This window comes from Equus quagga, chromosome 10 (genome assembly GCF_021613505.1).
Source record: "Equus quagga isolate Etosha38 chromosome 10, UCLA_HA_Equagga_1.0, whole genome shotgun sequence".
Taxonomy (NCBI): domain Eukaryota; kingdom Metazoa; phylum Chordata; class Mammalia; order Perissodactyla; family Equidae; genus Equus; species Equus quagga.
This window is the reverse complement of record NC_060276.1, coordinates 16,025,302-16,040,520: the sequence shown is the minus strand read 5'-3', so window position 1 is coordinate 16,040,520 and position 15,219 is coordinate 16,025,302. Positions and strand designations below refer to the sequence as shown.

General features: G+C 42.3%; 1 long non-coding RNA gene across 1 annotated transcript; it reads left to right on the top strand.

Moving 5' to 3' along the window:
• Positions 1-4,334: 4,334 nt before the first annotated feature.
• LOC124245913 (uncharacterized) lies at positions 4,335-11,363 on the top strand. The gene is made up of 3 exons (XR_006890359.1): positions 4,335-4,505; positions 6,591-6,700; positions 11,006-11,363. It is a non-coding gene; the product is annotated as an uncharacterized LOC124245913 (long non-coding RNA).
• Positions 11,364-15,219: the final 3,856 nt, after the last annotated feature.

The window sequence follows — 15,219 nt, the reverse complement described above, 5'->3', positions numbered from 1 at the left end:
TATCCTTAGCGCTACAGACTCTTTTTAGGCCCCTGACTTTTTGCTCGGACGCCTACAGTAGCCTCCTGGTTGAACTCTCTCCTTCCACTCTTGCCTTTATCTACACCGTCTCCCAGACAGAACCAGAGGGATTTCTCTAAGATGTACAGGTGACTGTATGCTCTTCTGCTTAAAACCTTTCAGTGTCTCAGCAGTACCTACAACTCCTTAGCATGGTATATAGGGTCCTCTGTAATCCTTTTCTGATGCACCCAATACTCTAACCCAATAAACTGCTGGAGACTGTGCTGTCACTAACGTTCATAGGCCACTTGGAGTATCATTAAAGATAGAATTTTCAAAATTAAATTTTAATGATGTTCAGAAAGGAAGAGTAAGGTGCAGCTACCACACGTCCCCTCCCCCCAAGTATAAGGCCCAAAGAATTCTCAGTTGCCCCACCCAAAGAATTCTCAGTTGCCCCACCAGAGCAATGGGATGACAGTAGATCTCCCTTGGGCTCAGGATTCTGATGGCTTTGTTCACCGATGCCCTCAGTTTATAATGCCCTTCTCTGTCTTTGGAAGACCTACCTATCTTTCAAGGCCCAGTGGAAATGCCACTTCCTCCAATGAACCTTCTAGGATCTTCCATGAGAACTATTAACTCCTGCTTCATCACCACAGAACGTTGCTTATTCTGCTTTGCAATTCTTCCTGACTTAGGTAATCACCAGGCATGTATGTATATGTCTTCCTTTCTCTCCTACCTAGACTATGAATTCCTGAAAGCTCACCCACAGCTGCCAGCACAATGCCTGATCCAGAAAAGACATCAGCACAATTGGATGAAATGAAATCCTTCAACTCCACTGCATCTGAAGCCCTAAGTAGGCCCAGAAAGGATCCAAGCAATACCTCATACAACAACCACCCTCCCTTCACGGGGGCATCTCCATCTTGACCCGGCCACGTGTCATTTTGCAAACAAACTGGTTAGGCAGCAGAGCATTGCAAAAGGACCAAAGCTTGTACTTCCCTTGCAGGTCAAACTGGTTTATGGTATAATATGTGGTTGTGGAAAATGGAACTGGTACAGTTCACATGAGGATCCAGTGTAGAAAAATTTCATGGTGCCATAGAAAATAACTGAGTTTCCAAATGCAGACATATGTCCTACCTTTGGGAGGCTTTGGACTCCTATCTGCCCTTCAGGCCACCGTTGGGCTCCATATCCCTTCAGACCTTGTATACTGTGTTATAAGGTATTCTTTTGCAAAAGTAGGCATCTTGCTTTGTGTTGTTCTTGCAACATTTAATGCGTATTTGATTTCTCTTCAATTATATTACAAGCTACACTCTGGCAGGATTTCCTCATCCCTAAAATAGGGACAAATTTGCCTACCCAGTTTACCAGGCTGTTAGGAGGTTCTAATGTGTTAATATTTGTAGGACGTGATAATGTAACTTTGGGATGCCCTTCAAACATACGGTATGTTTTATTATTACGTTTTTTTAAATCTTGACATTCTGCTACGTAGGTATGCGTGTTGTAGATTCCACATTAGCAATCAAAGCCTTTATTGTGAATTCCTGGGGATAATGCTTTATATCATGGTTTCCCAAATCTGCCTGAAGATAAGAGTCACCTGGAGCCCTGGTTAAAACAGATTCCCAGAACCTACCCCAGACCTATTGAATAAAAATTTCCAGGTAAGATTCTTCTCCAACGATTCTAAAGTGTGGGATTTTCCCACACCACCAATCAATTCTCTGACACCAGCTGGGTGTCCTACAATTCAACTCAATTCTGACACTATCTATCTGGAGATAGGATCAGATCACACAGGTTAAGGGCTCAGTCCCATAAGACTGCCCTCCACTTCAGAGGCCAATCACAAGTCTAGGTTGTTACCCGTACTTCTGAATGGCTGGCTGTAAATCAGAGGTTCCTACAACCCCCTCCTTGGGTTCCATTAATTTGCTGGAGCAGCTCCCAGGACTCAGGAAACCACTTTACTCACTAGATTACTGGTTTATTACAAAGGATATTAAAGGATATGAATCAACAGCCAGAAGAAGAGATACATAAGGTGAGGTCTCAAAGGAGTCTCTGGACCTCAAGCACTCTGTTGAGTTTGAGGCCCAGCATGGTGGCGCATGAAAGTGTTCTGGTCCACCAACCCGGAAGCTCTCTGAATCCGCTCCTTTTGGGGTTTTATGGGGGCTTCACTACACAGGCATGATTGATTAAATCAGTGGTTATTGGTAATTGATTCCACCTCCATTCTCCTCTCCCTTCCCTGGAGGTCAGAGGGATGGAAAGTTCCAACCCTCTAATCACTTGGTTGGTCCCCCTGGCAACCAGCCCCAATCCTTAGGTGCTTTCCAAAAGCCACCTTATTAACATTAACTCAGGTGTGGTTGAAAGAGGTTTATTATGACTATCAAGACATCTTTATTGCTCTCATCACTTAGGAAATTCCAAGGGATTTAGGAGCTCTGTGCCAGAAATTGGAAGGAAGACAAGTATATATTTCTTATTATAAATCACAATATCACACCAGGAGAAAGGTCAACAGCACAATTAGGAATGACACCAGGTGATTCTTATCCTCAGGCAAGTCTGGGAGACACTGCTATTACCAGTCCTTCACATATCAGAATGAATTAGTTTAGGATTCTTCCTGGGAAAGGCCTTTTAGATAAGGAGAAATCAAAACTGGAGCTCAACTTGGAAGGAGGCTACAGAAGGGCAGGCAATGGGCAAAACTTTCCCCTGAATTTCCTTGTCCTTGCCCCAAGCTCTCAGAAACTGACTTGAGGTTATATGGCTTGCAGCGAATCAGATTTACCAGATGAAGCCAAAGTGTTAAACAGGCGCCTTTACTGCCTCAATCAAATTGATTTCCCAGGATTTTCTCAGTGCCACAATGGTTTGGTGATGAACGCTCCCTTTAGATCCTTCTCTTCAGAGTTTCCCCAGCTCCCTGGGCAGACCTCTTTCACAGCAGTTAAAAACCATATTGTCATTGTTTTCCTGTTTGTCTCTGAGATGGTGAGGGCTGGACTTGGTCTTATCCACCTTCGCATCCCCAGGGTGTGGCATTGTGCCTGATGTATTATAGGTGCTTATGTTGAGCTGACCTGTGAAATTGTCTGTTTACGTCTGCTTCACCTCCTTGACTGGGAGCCCATGGAGGGCAACCACAGTTCAACTCTGTATCGTCATGTCCTAGCCTCGTGCCATGCACAGAGTCATTGGTCAGCAAATGTTTGTTGAAGAATGAATGACCTCCCTTTTGGTAAAGCCTACCTTAGGTACTTCAGAGAGATGCAGTCTGCTAGGCGTTGACACTGGCAGTCTTGGGATTAGGACTCAGGAGAACATATTGCTCACAGCCTTTATATAGGTGTACTACTTTTGACCTGAGGTTAGTTTGAGAAGGGCCTTCTGAGAGGAGTGGGGAATATCACCTAGTTCTCCCATTACCTCGAGGCAGGGGCTGGGACTAGAAGAGGTGGCTATAACAGGGTTGAACACCAACGAGGCTTCAGTTGCATTCTCATCCCCTGACAATCCAGACACACAGCAAATCCAGGCATACAAATGTGTTAAGGGCCATTCGTTTAATTCTAGACTGTTCAGACATACTGCATTGCTATTCCATTGTGGAAGCCTTTGCTGAGAGCTCCTCTCCTTTTCATGCTTGCCATATCTCATGGAAAAAATTAAGTAGTAGGAATCATACTTGCAGGCATTTGGTGGCAGAGCAGAGAGACAGCTTTAATTGCTTTGAGTACTTTTTGCAAAAGTAGGAACTGATTCCCATTGTCCCACTAGAGCTGGATGACCTCAGGCAATTCCTTTCTTCATGCTGGGCCTCAAAACTCACCCGTCTCTACAATGAGGTTGCTGGACTTCAAGTCTGTGGCAGGCCTGGCCAGAAATTTCTGTTCAAGGTCCTGGAAATAGACTTTCTCCTGCTCTGATTCCCCATTCAAACTTATAGAATCAACCACAGAAAAATGTTCTGTATTTCTCTTCCTCTCTACCCCATGACCCATATTACAAATAAAAATTACTATATTACCACTTAGTCAAGAACATTTATTGAATTGACTACTAAATGTCAACACTATGTATGAATGATTTTGTTTTATTGTTTAAATACTAGGAGCATTTTCCGTGCTCCAGGAACTTGAGGTGGCCTCAGTGACACCAAGAGGAGCCTATGACTTAGTGAGCCTGTGGGCAGAGCTAAGGATGGTTTTTACCTTCTGTTGTGGCAACCCAGGCACTTGCTCTCTTTGCACCTGTCAGGTTACAACACTGTTACACCAGCTCTCTATTCACTATGCCAGAGAAAATTGACCAAGACAAGGAGACGGTCTCAGGCATAATATTAAGGGACAAGAAGCAAAAGTCAGGAATTCCTTTTGAATATAGAAGATGACTGTGGAATGAGGCCTCCGAGGTAGTGTGGTTTACTAGAAGAAGCAGAGTCACGAGCTGTGGAAAGTGGGGTAAGTTGCTTAGCTTCTCTGAGCTCAGATCCTTCATCTGTAAAAGCTTTCCTCAGATGACGGCCTGAATAGAGGAAATAGTGCATGTTTGTAAAGAGACTAGAACATAGAAGTCACTCAGTACATGTTAGTTATTATTATGAAGAATCTGAGACCTGACGAAGAAAGAAATAAAGGCTATGGGCCACTGAGACTAGTCAACTTTGTTGTAAAAATTCAAGGGGGGTCCACACTATCTAATGATGGTGTAGCCCAGATACTGGCTTGGGTCACCCCCAATTCCAGCTCATATCTCAGAACTTTCCAGAGGATTTCCATGCTTTTACATCCTCATACTTCAGTGCCTCCATGCTGTCAGACACTCATGCATGCTGTCTTGGTTCTGTCCTGCATGAAACCCAGAGGAATTTTGCCATTTCCCATAAGAGATCCAGATAGTCAGCATTTTCTAAATTTGGTAACTTTACTGAAAAGGTTAAGGGCTGTCAAGGAGGTCCCACATCGTGCCCTGAGTAGCTTTCTGCTATCTTGCTGTCTCCACCCTTTCACTCTGTTCCTTTCCAAAGCCTGTTCTCCCTGTGACTCTGCACTTCATGCTTAGCTCCTTGGCTTCTCTCATAAAAGGCAGACCAATCTGGGATTTTTCTCAAGTAATCTTGTAGGTGTTCAATGAAATATATTTCTATTTAAAGCTTAAAACTGCACTGAGACTTTTGGGACACCTTGTTGAGGGAACACGCCAAAGGGCAGCACTAAAATTTCATTAAGTATCCAAGATGTATATAACTTGTCACACTCACCTACTTATCCACTCACTTCATGGGCACACTTGCAAGGCAGACTGAACTAATATACTTGAAAACAATGTTTTTAAGGTAAGCATGCATGCCACAGCACATCTGGGAACATTTCATCACAGAGGCACAAACGATTTCAATGGTCAGGATGAGTAAGCCATGGCAGGGAGATCCTGCAATAACACATACTTAAGATGTAGCTTGTATATAATTATACTTCACTTCAGCCCGTGTGATTTTGTACTTCAAAAGTGGCCAGGCCTATAATCCAGTTTTAAGTATTTTTCCAAATGTCCACTGCAGAAGGCAGGTGTACTACGGTGCAGTGCGGTGGTTTAAGAGCATGGGTAAGAGGCATTCAGATCTGGGTAAAACCTCATCTTCGACACTTACTAGTTGTGTGTGGCCTTGGGCAAGTTTGCCTCTTGTAGTCTCAGTTTTTTAATCTGTAAAATAGGAGTGACTATACAAACTTTGAGATTCTCTGTACAACTCTATAAAATGCATTTTTAACGTTGGCATGTGGAATAAAATCAGAGTCTAGATATGTATTTAGAATCGGTAACTTTACTAAATAAACAAAATCCAACATTTAAAGCACCTAAACTCCATGTTTAAGAAGCCAATTCTAGTTTAATCTGGTTACACACGCCCAAACAAGCTCCTAGTCTTTGAAGCAAAATCCCCAAATAAAATCATATTTAGCCAATAAAAACTAAGTTACAAATGATTATGTCATCAAAATACACTTTGGCCAAAGGTACTTTTTTTTTTATTGATGTTATGATAGATTACAACCTTGTGAGATTTCAGTTGTACATTATTGTTAGTCATGTTGTAGGTGCACCACTTCCCCCTTTGTGCCCTCCCCCCACCCTCCCTTTCCCCTGGTAACCACCGATCAGATCTCCTTGTCAATATGTTAACTTCCACCTATGAGTGGAGTCATATAGAGTTCGTCTTTCTCTGACTGGCTTATTTCGCTTAACATAATACCCTCGAGGTCCATCCATGTTGCTGCGAATGGGCCAATTTTGTCTTTTTTTATGGCTGAGTAGTATTCCATTGTGTATATATACCATATCTTCTTTATCCAATCATCAGTTTCTGGGCATGTAGGTTGGTTCCACATCTTGGCTATTGTAAATAATGCTGCGATGAACATAGGGGTGCAAGGGACTCTTGGGATTTCTGATTTTAGGTTCTTAGGATAGATACCCAGTAATGGGATTGGCCAAAGGTACTTTTAAGCTGGGTTACTTGAGTTTGCATAATTGTATATTCTCAGCAATGATGGAGAGCCCCTGATTGTCTGTCCCTTTGTGATTGCAAAGGACCAAGGAGTTTTGGGCGCAACGCTACTCTTCTGTGGCCACATTAGCAAGCCTCTGAAAATAGGTAAGAGAACACTGCTATGGCAATTTATCCGTCAGCAACTCAAACCACCTTCTCACCTTCAGTCATCTACTAGTGCTGGAGCATTCTAGGTCAAATTGACCACAATGGAAGTGATTACTTGTAGTCATATTGCCTTAAAAACATCATGACAAACCAAGACACTGCTCAGATTAAAACTATAGTGGGGCCGGCCCTGTGGCCGAGTGGTTGAGTTCGTACGCTCCACTTTGGCGGCCCAGGGTTTTGCCGGTTCAGATCCTGGGTGCAGACGTGGCTCCACTCATCAAGCCACGCTGAGGTGGTGTCCCACATAGCACAACCAGAAGGACCTACAACTAGAATATACAACTATGTACAGGGGGTTTTTGGGGAGAAGAAGGGGAAAAAAAAAGAAGATCGGCAAGAGATGTTAGCTCAGGTGCCAATCTTTAAAATAAAAAAAATAACTAGAGATTATTTAGGTATAGGTAACAAATCCCTTTATTTTGTTTGGTTGGAGTAATATCTTAAAATATTTAAACCAAGAACAATCCTGGCCCTTTTTTGTCCCACTTATAATATTCTCATAGCCTTTTTTTTAAACTCAAATTTTGTTGTGTTTATAGCATGCAGTGTTGTAACTGCGCTTGTTGTAACTGAATAGCTGCTGTAGTAGAAGCCCCTTCCATTTTAAATAACTTGAATGGGATTGTTAGAAACTGGAGAAGTTCATATCACAGCTGCAAACATTCCCATCTCTTGAGAGGTATGGATTTGCACACTTGAGACAGATGTTCCTTTGTTCTGAAAAAATTAGCTGAAGTGTCCTCTAGTCTAACAAAACACAAGACCATCCGTTCCTACACCTCCCCGCCCCCCAAGCCCATCCCTAGTATCCTCAGGACTTGATAAACCCATGGCCTTTTTTCAAAACTTAGCTGAATTCTAGAGGCCTAAATCTGGCCCTCCCAGAGGCCAGCAGGACTAAATCTAGGGTAGCTTACAGGTTTATTTTCAGAGGTCTTTTCCCAACTCTAAGCCCCTATAGTCATATACCTCCCCCCACTCCATCTCCTAAATATACTTCCTGCCATGATACTCTGTTTCTTTTCTTGTTCCCCGAAGTTTCACTCTTCTCTCAGCAACCAAAAACTGCCATTATGCCCTTTCTGGAATGGCCGCTACATAACTATCACAGTCCTTTACATCCTCAACATCTTTTCTGAGCAATCTTTTCCAACTTCTTACCTTAATGGAAATCTGATTTTCCTCTGAGGATGACATTTCCTTTGCAGCTCTCTCTGTAGGCTGAGCTCTCTCTGTAGACAAATGGTGTCTACTTTGTCTCTCAACATCCCACATTCCATAGGCTGGGAGGCGGGGCTGGTGTCCTCCACATTGACGAATGTCACTTTCAAACCATTACTTCCTCCTTTGAGGTCCATAGTGTTTGACTGTACTAACGCTTCTCCATCTTGGTCCCTGTTACCAACTGAACTTCTGGCCAGTGTTCTGTATCCACTGGAGACTTTAGCAACTGGCTCTTAGTCTTATTTTCTACTGCAAGTCCTGCTGCCATCATCCTGGGAGCCTTCAGTGTCCACATGGTCAACCCACCCATTACCCTGGCCATTCTATCCCTTGACCTCCTTGTTTCCAATGACCCTCTCCTCCACTCAGCCACCCACTCCAACACTCTAGATTACCCTGGTAATCGGCAGAAATTTATCCTAATTCAAAATTCTACTCTCTGATTAAACCTCACATTATACCATTTTCCCCGTAATTATCCCACTACACCTGCTTTTTTCAATGAAAAGATATTTCCTTGGCTATCAACACCAATTCTGTTCCTTTTCCATGCCAACAGAACCCCACTTTTTTCCACTATCCACCTCTCAGGAAATGTGGCTCTATGCACCAGTGTAGGGGCAAATCCTGATTAATCTAACATGATGCTTTTCAAATCGTGGTCCCTAGAGGTCCCTTTCCAAGATCCCACAGGTCAAAACTATTTGCTTAATAATAGTTATTATTTGCCCTGCTCTTTCCTTTTTACTGTGTGAACATTTTCACCGATGGTGCAAAAGCAATGGTGGGTGAAACAAGGCAGTGGCATGAGACTGTACTAATAGTCATTGTACTTTTCATCACTGCACACTTGAAGAAAGAAAAAAATCCAGTTTTACTTGATGAAGCAATAAAATGTATTAATTTGATTAAATTTCAACCTTTGAGTAAGGTCTTTTTAATATTCTGTGTGATAAAATAAAAAGAATACGCAAAGCACTTCTGCATAAAAAAGTGTGATGGTCGTCTCAAAAGAAATAACATGCTCAGTTGAGTTACAAACTGAACTAGCTGCTTTTTTCATGGAACTCCACATTTACTTGAAAGAACGACAGAAAAACTATGGTTATTTAGACTTGACTATTTGGCAGATATTTTTTTCATACATGAATGAAGTGAGCCTGGCACTTTAAGAGAGCAACCTTTGTTCTCAACTGCTGTCAACTGTTACAAATGCTTCTGAGATATCAAGGACAAAGAGAATAAAAAATTGCCCATTAGATTTAGGAACATGAAGGTCCTGCCCACCTTCTTGAAAGATTTCACTTGATGGTGGGGTGGAATACAGATTAAGGTAGAGTGAAAAGTGAGTGGGAAGTGAAAAAATGGAGGCAGTGAGAATAGACAACTCTTAGGAGAAGTTTAACAATGAAGGGGAAAAAAGAATGATAGCTAGAGGGGGAAGTGGGCTCGAGGAAAGTTGTTCTAAAGATGTGAAAGGCTTGAGCATCTTTAAATGATGATAAGATGGAGAAAATAAAGAGGGAGTGACTGAAGATACAGAAGAGAGAGGGATACCTGAAATTTACACAATGTTATAAACCAACGTGACCTCAATAAAATAATTTTTAAAAAAGATGAGAAAGGGAATAGTGGGCAAGATTCAGGAGGAGAGGTTGGAATCCGGGGGTCAGTTGATGATGATAGTGGTGGTGGTGGTACATGTTTGTGTGTTGATTGAGTCCAGGTGGTAGAAGTCTTGCAGAGGATGGAGAAAGTGTGAAACTGTCATTGCTATAAGTGGGAGAGCAAACAGACCAGAGAAACAAAGTAGTCTTGCCAGGCATTGATGACCTCATCCACTCCCATTGTTTCTACAGTTTATATGTTGCTGGTTCCCAGATCTGTACGTCCAATCCACACATTTCCTCTGACCTCCAGGCCCACATACCTAATTGACCATTGGTATCATACAGGCAGTTCACGCACCACATCCAAAATCAAATTCATGATCTTCTCTCCCAAGCCAGGTCCTCTTTCAGCGTTCCTTATCCCAGCGAATGACACCATCATCCATCTTGTTTTGTGAGACAGAATCCTAGGAGTCATCCTTGTTTTGTCCATTTTCCTTACACTCCACATTCAATCAAAAACCAAATCCTATTGGGGCCGCCTCCGTGGCTGAGTGGTTAAGTTCGTGTGCTCAGCTGCTGCGGCCCAGGGTTCGGATCCTGGGCGCAGACATGGCACTGCTCGTCAGGCCACTTTGAGGCAGCGTCCCACATCCCACAACTAGAAGGACCTGCAACTAAGATATACAACTATGTACTGGGGGGTTTGGGGAGATAAAGCAGAAAAAAAATCCTATTGATTCAATTTCCTTAACATATCTTAAATCTATCAACATTATCCCATCCTCCTCCTACCAGCCTAATTTGGGCCAGCATAACCTTGCATCTGGACTATTGCCATATCCTCCTACCTGCCTCTCCCACTCTTTATTCTAGTTTCCATAAGCAGAGTGATGTTTTTCAATAGCAAATATCATGTCCCACCTCTGTTTCAAACCCTCCAATAGCTTTTCATTGCCGCCAGGATAAAGAACAAAATTTGTAACTTTCCTTCTTTGCTTCCATCCTCACCTCCACCTGTCACACAGCTCATATTCCCAGTCCCCTCATCCTGCCCTACTTTTTCTTTTTTTTTTTTTTAAAGATTTTATTTTTCCTTTTTCTCTCAAAGCTCCCCAGTACATAGTTGTGTATTTTTAGTTGTGGGTCCTTCTAGGTGTGACGTGTGGGATGCCACCTCAGCATGGCTTGATGAGCAGTGCCATGTCTGCGCCCAGGATTCGAAGTGGTGAAACCCTGGGCTGCCTAAGCCCAGCACACGGACTCAACCACCCGGCCACGGGGCCGGCCCCCCGCCCCTTTTCTTTTTTTAAAGATTTTATACTTTTTCTTTTTTCCATTGCACTTTCTAACAGTCTATATACTTTGTTATGACTATTGTTTGTTCTCTGCCTCTCTCCTCTAGAATGAGACCCCCTCCACAAGACCACACATCTTTGTTTTGTGCACAGCTATATCCCTATTACGGGCTGAACTGCATCCTCTCCCAAATTCATATGTTGAAGTCCTAACTGCCAGTACCACAGAATATGACTGTATCTGGAGGGAGGCCTTTAAAGAGGTAATTAAGATAAAATGAGATCCTGTGGGTGAGCCTTAATCCAATAGGACTGATGCCCTTATAAGAAAAAGAAATTAGGATGCAGACACGTGTAGAGGGAAGACGTGTGAAGACATAGGGACAAGACGGGTATCTACAAGCCAAAGAGAGAGCCCTCTGAAGGAACCAACCCTGCCAACACCTTGACTTCCAACTTCCAGCCTCCAGAAATGTGAGAAAATAAATTTCTGTTGTTTAAGCCCACCAGTCTGTGATACTTTGACATAGCAGCCCTAGCAAACTAATACAATCCCAAACACCTAGAACAGTTCCTGGCACGTAGTGAGCACTCAGCAAATATTTGCTAAAAGAATAGATGAATGTGAGGCCCTGCATGATCTAGCCTCTGCCGCCCTCTCTGACGTCATCTCCTGCCACTTTTCCCTTGGATCTCTCAAATCTTTCTAAATAACACTTTTCTGAACTCCTCTAACATGTCATACCCTTCCCCCCTCAGAAAATTTGTGCACTGTTTTCTCTACCTGGAGTGCTCTCTTCCCCATCCCACTGTCCCTCCCCCCACTTCTGCACCACAGTTTCATACTATTCATCCTTCAGATCTTAAACTCAATTTTAAAAAATATTTTTCAAAATAGATGAATTGAGGTATAATGGATATACAACAAACTGTACATATTTAAAGTGTACAATTTGATAAGTTTTGACATATGTCTACACCCACGAAACCATCACCACAATCAAGATAGTGAACATATCCATCACTCTGGACAGTTTTCTCATGGCCCTGGGTAATCCCTGCCTCCCCTTGTTACACCCCTCTGCAATCAACCACTGAGCTTCTTTTTGTCACTATGGGTTAGTTTGCATATTTAAACCACCTTATTGAGGTATGATTGACATTCAAAAAGCTATACATATTTAATGCACATAGTTTGCATTTTTTAGAGTTTTATATAAATGGAATCTTATAGTATGTCCCTTTCATTTTGGTCTGGCTTCTTTGACTCAGCACAATTATTTTGAGATTCATCTACGTTGGGTGTGTCAATAGTTCATTCCCCTTTCTTACTAATACTCCATTGTACAGATACACCAAAGTTTGTTTATCCATTCACCAGTTGATGGACATTTGTGCTGTTTCTGGTTTGCAGCTATTACAAATAAAGCTGCTATGAGCATTTGTGTACAATTAGCTTTAATCCTACTATTTCCTCAGGGAATTGTTTTCTGTCTCCCTGATTGAGTTAGGTCCTCCTGTTCTGCTCTCTCACCTATTCATCTCTTCTCTCCCTCTGTGTGTTCCCCCTAGAAGGAATGTTGTATTGGTTCGGAAGAATGCCTTTGATAAATCACTCGGGAGAGAGACACACACAGTGAGATATGATGAATTAGTTTTTCTCTTGAGTAGGATGGGGATAGAGGAAGAAGAGAACAAAATCTTTGGATTTGTTTGTTATAATTTTTCAAACACACAGTATTTGGACAGTTTCAAGAGTACTGGGCTTTTTGTTTGAGAGATTAGTAAGAGACAATAAGAGCAATTTTAATTCCCCTTTTTTTAAAAAATAAAGAAAGATCTAGTACTGTGATTTCTGCTTATGGGGTCCTACTGTGTACACAACTTTCCTATATCCTTTATCCAAATATCCACTAGCTAAGACCTTCTGCTCAGCCCATTCTCCCCCCTAAAGCAAACAAACCCCACCTCTTTTCACTCTTCCGATCTGCTCCTCTCAGAACTCTCTCTCCTCTTCTATGACTTGCTGTTGGATTTGATCCAGCAGCTCAGGACCTAGCAACCCAATGGAGGTGAGAGACCCACCCAGCAGCCTGGCTCAAGTTCCAGGCATATGAAGCTCTGTTTCCAATCCTGCTGGTCCTAAAAATATACCAACCATTGGCAGGTGGCAAAGCTATTTTCAACCTTGGGGGCCTCAGGAACCAAGGGATTCATGCCAGGCCAGGAAGCAAAAAGGCAAGCCCCTACTGGTGGGCTTCAGATAAAAACAGCTGTCTTGTGGCGTGGGTTCAACTCATTCTCAATTGTCTATTTACTGGCATGGCCAGTTGTTTCCCCTTTTAGGCTCAATCGCATTTTCCATTTCCACTCTAAAACACGAACCTGGAACAGCATATGCAGATATTGGGAGGGTAGGGTGGGAGGCCAGAGAGACATTTTTTTTCAACTTGCCCAACTCCATGTAGTTCTCGAGTTACAGAGGAGCTTTGAAGTAAGTTACCGAGGAGCTCTGAAGTTTCTGTGCAGTTTCAGGCTTAAACATCATGCACGTCTAGAAAGTGGGTCATGGTGCCTGTTTCTGCTGGCAAAATTAAAGTACTATTATTATCACTCCCATTTTATAGAGAAGGAAACCTGAGGAACAGAGTGGTTCAATAACTTGTCCAACTAGAAAGTGACAAAGCCAGAGCCAGGATACAAACTCGGATCTGTTGGACTCCAAAGCTTATGCTCTTAATCGCTGATATTCCCAAAACTGTGGTCCTCGAGTTGTCTCCCAGATTGTACTAAGTGGATGACCACCTCATAACTAAGTACTGCCATGCAATTTCAGCATCAGAATTTGCACTTCTATTTACATTCATAATAGTACAAAGAGTACTGGCGTTTTTTTGGTTTTGTTTTTAAAAGATTTTATTTTTCCTTTTTCTCCCAAAGCCCCCCAGTACATAGGTTGTGTATTTTTAGTTGTGGGTCCTTCTAATTGTGGAATGTGGGACGCTGCCTCAGCGTGGCTTGATGAGCAGTGCCATCTCCATGCCCAGGATCTGAACCGGCAAAACCCTGGGCCGTCGAAGCAGAACGTGCGAACTTAACCACTCGGCCACGGGGCCAGCCCCAAGAGTACTGTCTTATTGTTTTTGATGCAAGAGAAAAGAACAGAGGTGGACCTCATGCTAAATGATGTATTTGTTCCAAATGAAGGCAGATAGTTTATAGTTAATTCGGAGGAAGTGTTTTAATAATGCGCATGCCAATACTCACATTGGGGAAAGCGATTTAGTTTCAGCAAAACTACATCATCCATCAGATTAAATTAATGTTAGTGATTTGATTTTTATAGTTTTGTTTGCATTTAATATGCAAAATCATTCTGACTATATAGTTGTTTAACTCCTATAAGCATAAGGAGTTGATGTCTCTTTTACGTTAGCATGTATTTAAGTAACATTATAATAAAAGATCAACACTGAGGGTCTAAATGAATTTTTTGCCAATAGAAAGCATCCACACATGGCTCATATTTGAGAAACTGCGGTGCAGGGCGTTGAAGACCATAAAGAGCTGCATAACTGTCCGGGGATTCCTGTTATTGGAATTTTGTTTTTGTTGCTGTTATTACCTTGGAGATATCTCAAGAGTTCAAGGTGACCCTGGCCTCCCTCCAGCCACTGGTGCATGTATGCAATAAAGCTATGGGTCTTTGGCATTCCTCGACTATTCGGTCTAATTCCTATACCTTAATATTTTGTGTTTTGTGCCATTTCTAATTTTCTCCATTATTTCTCCAAACAAAAAGATGTCGTGGCAAAGCCTGAGGCGAGAAAAGGGAAAAAGACAGGAAGAGTTCCTATTTTCTTTCACTTCCTCTGAATTGCATCTTACTTCCTTTCACTCTACTTCTATCTCCTTTCCAACCTGAAATAGTTATGAAATTGAGTAAAAGTCGGTGCAGAATGACTTTCCACACCCTACCCTCCTCAAAAAGAAAGAAATGGAACCAAAGCAAAGCCCCTTAAGGAAGAACTAGAAGGCTCCGTTCCATCCCAAGACTACAGGGAAATGTTTGGGGCGACGCAGACTGGGACTCCAATTCTGGCTTTGCAGTTTATAAACTATGGGATCTGGGCCAGTAATAACCTCGCTGTCTCAGTTTCCTTATATGTAAAATGGGGATAAAATGATATTTCTGACCTCACAGAGTTGTAGTAAAGATTGAGGTAAATGAGATCATGTATGAATATCATGTAGATGGTGCCTATTGCAAAGGAGTTGCTCAAGAAATAGTCATTATTATCATCTTCAAGTCTCTTCCCTA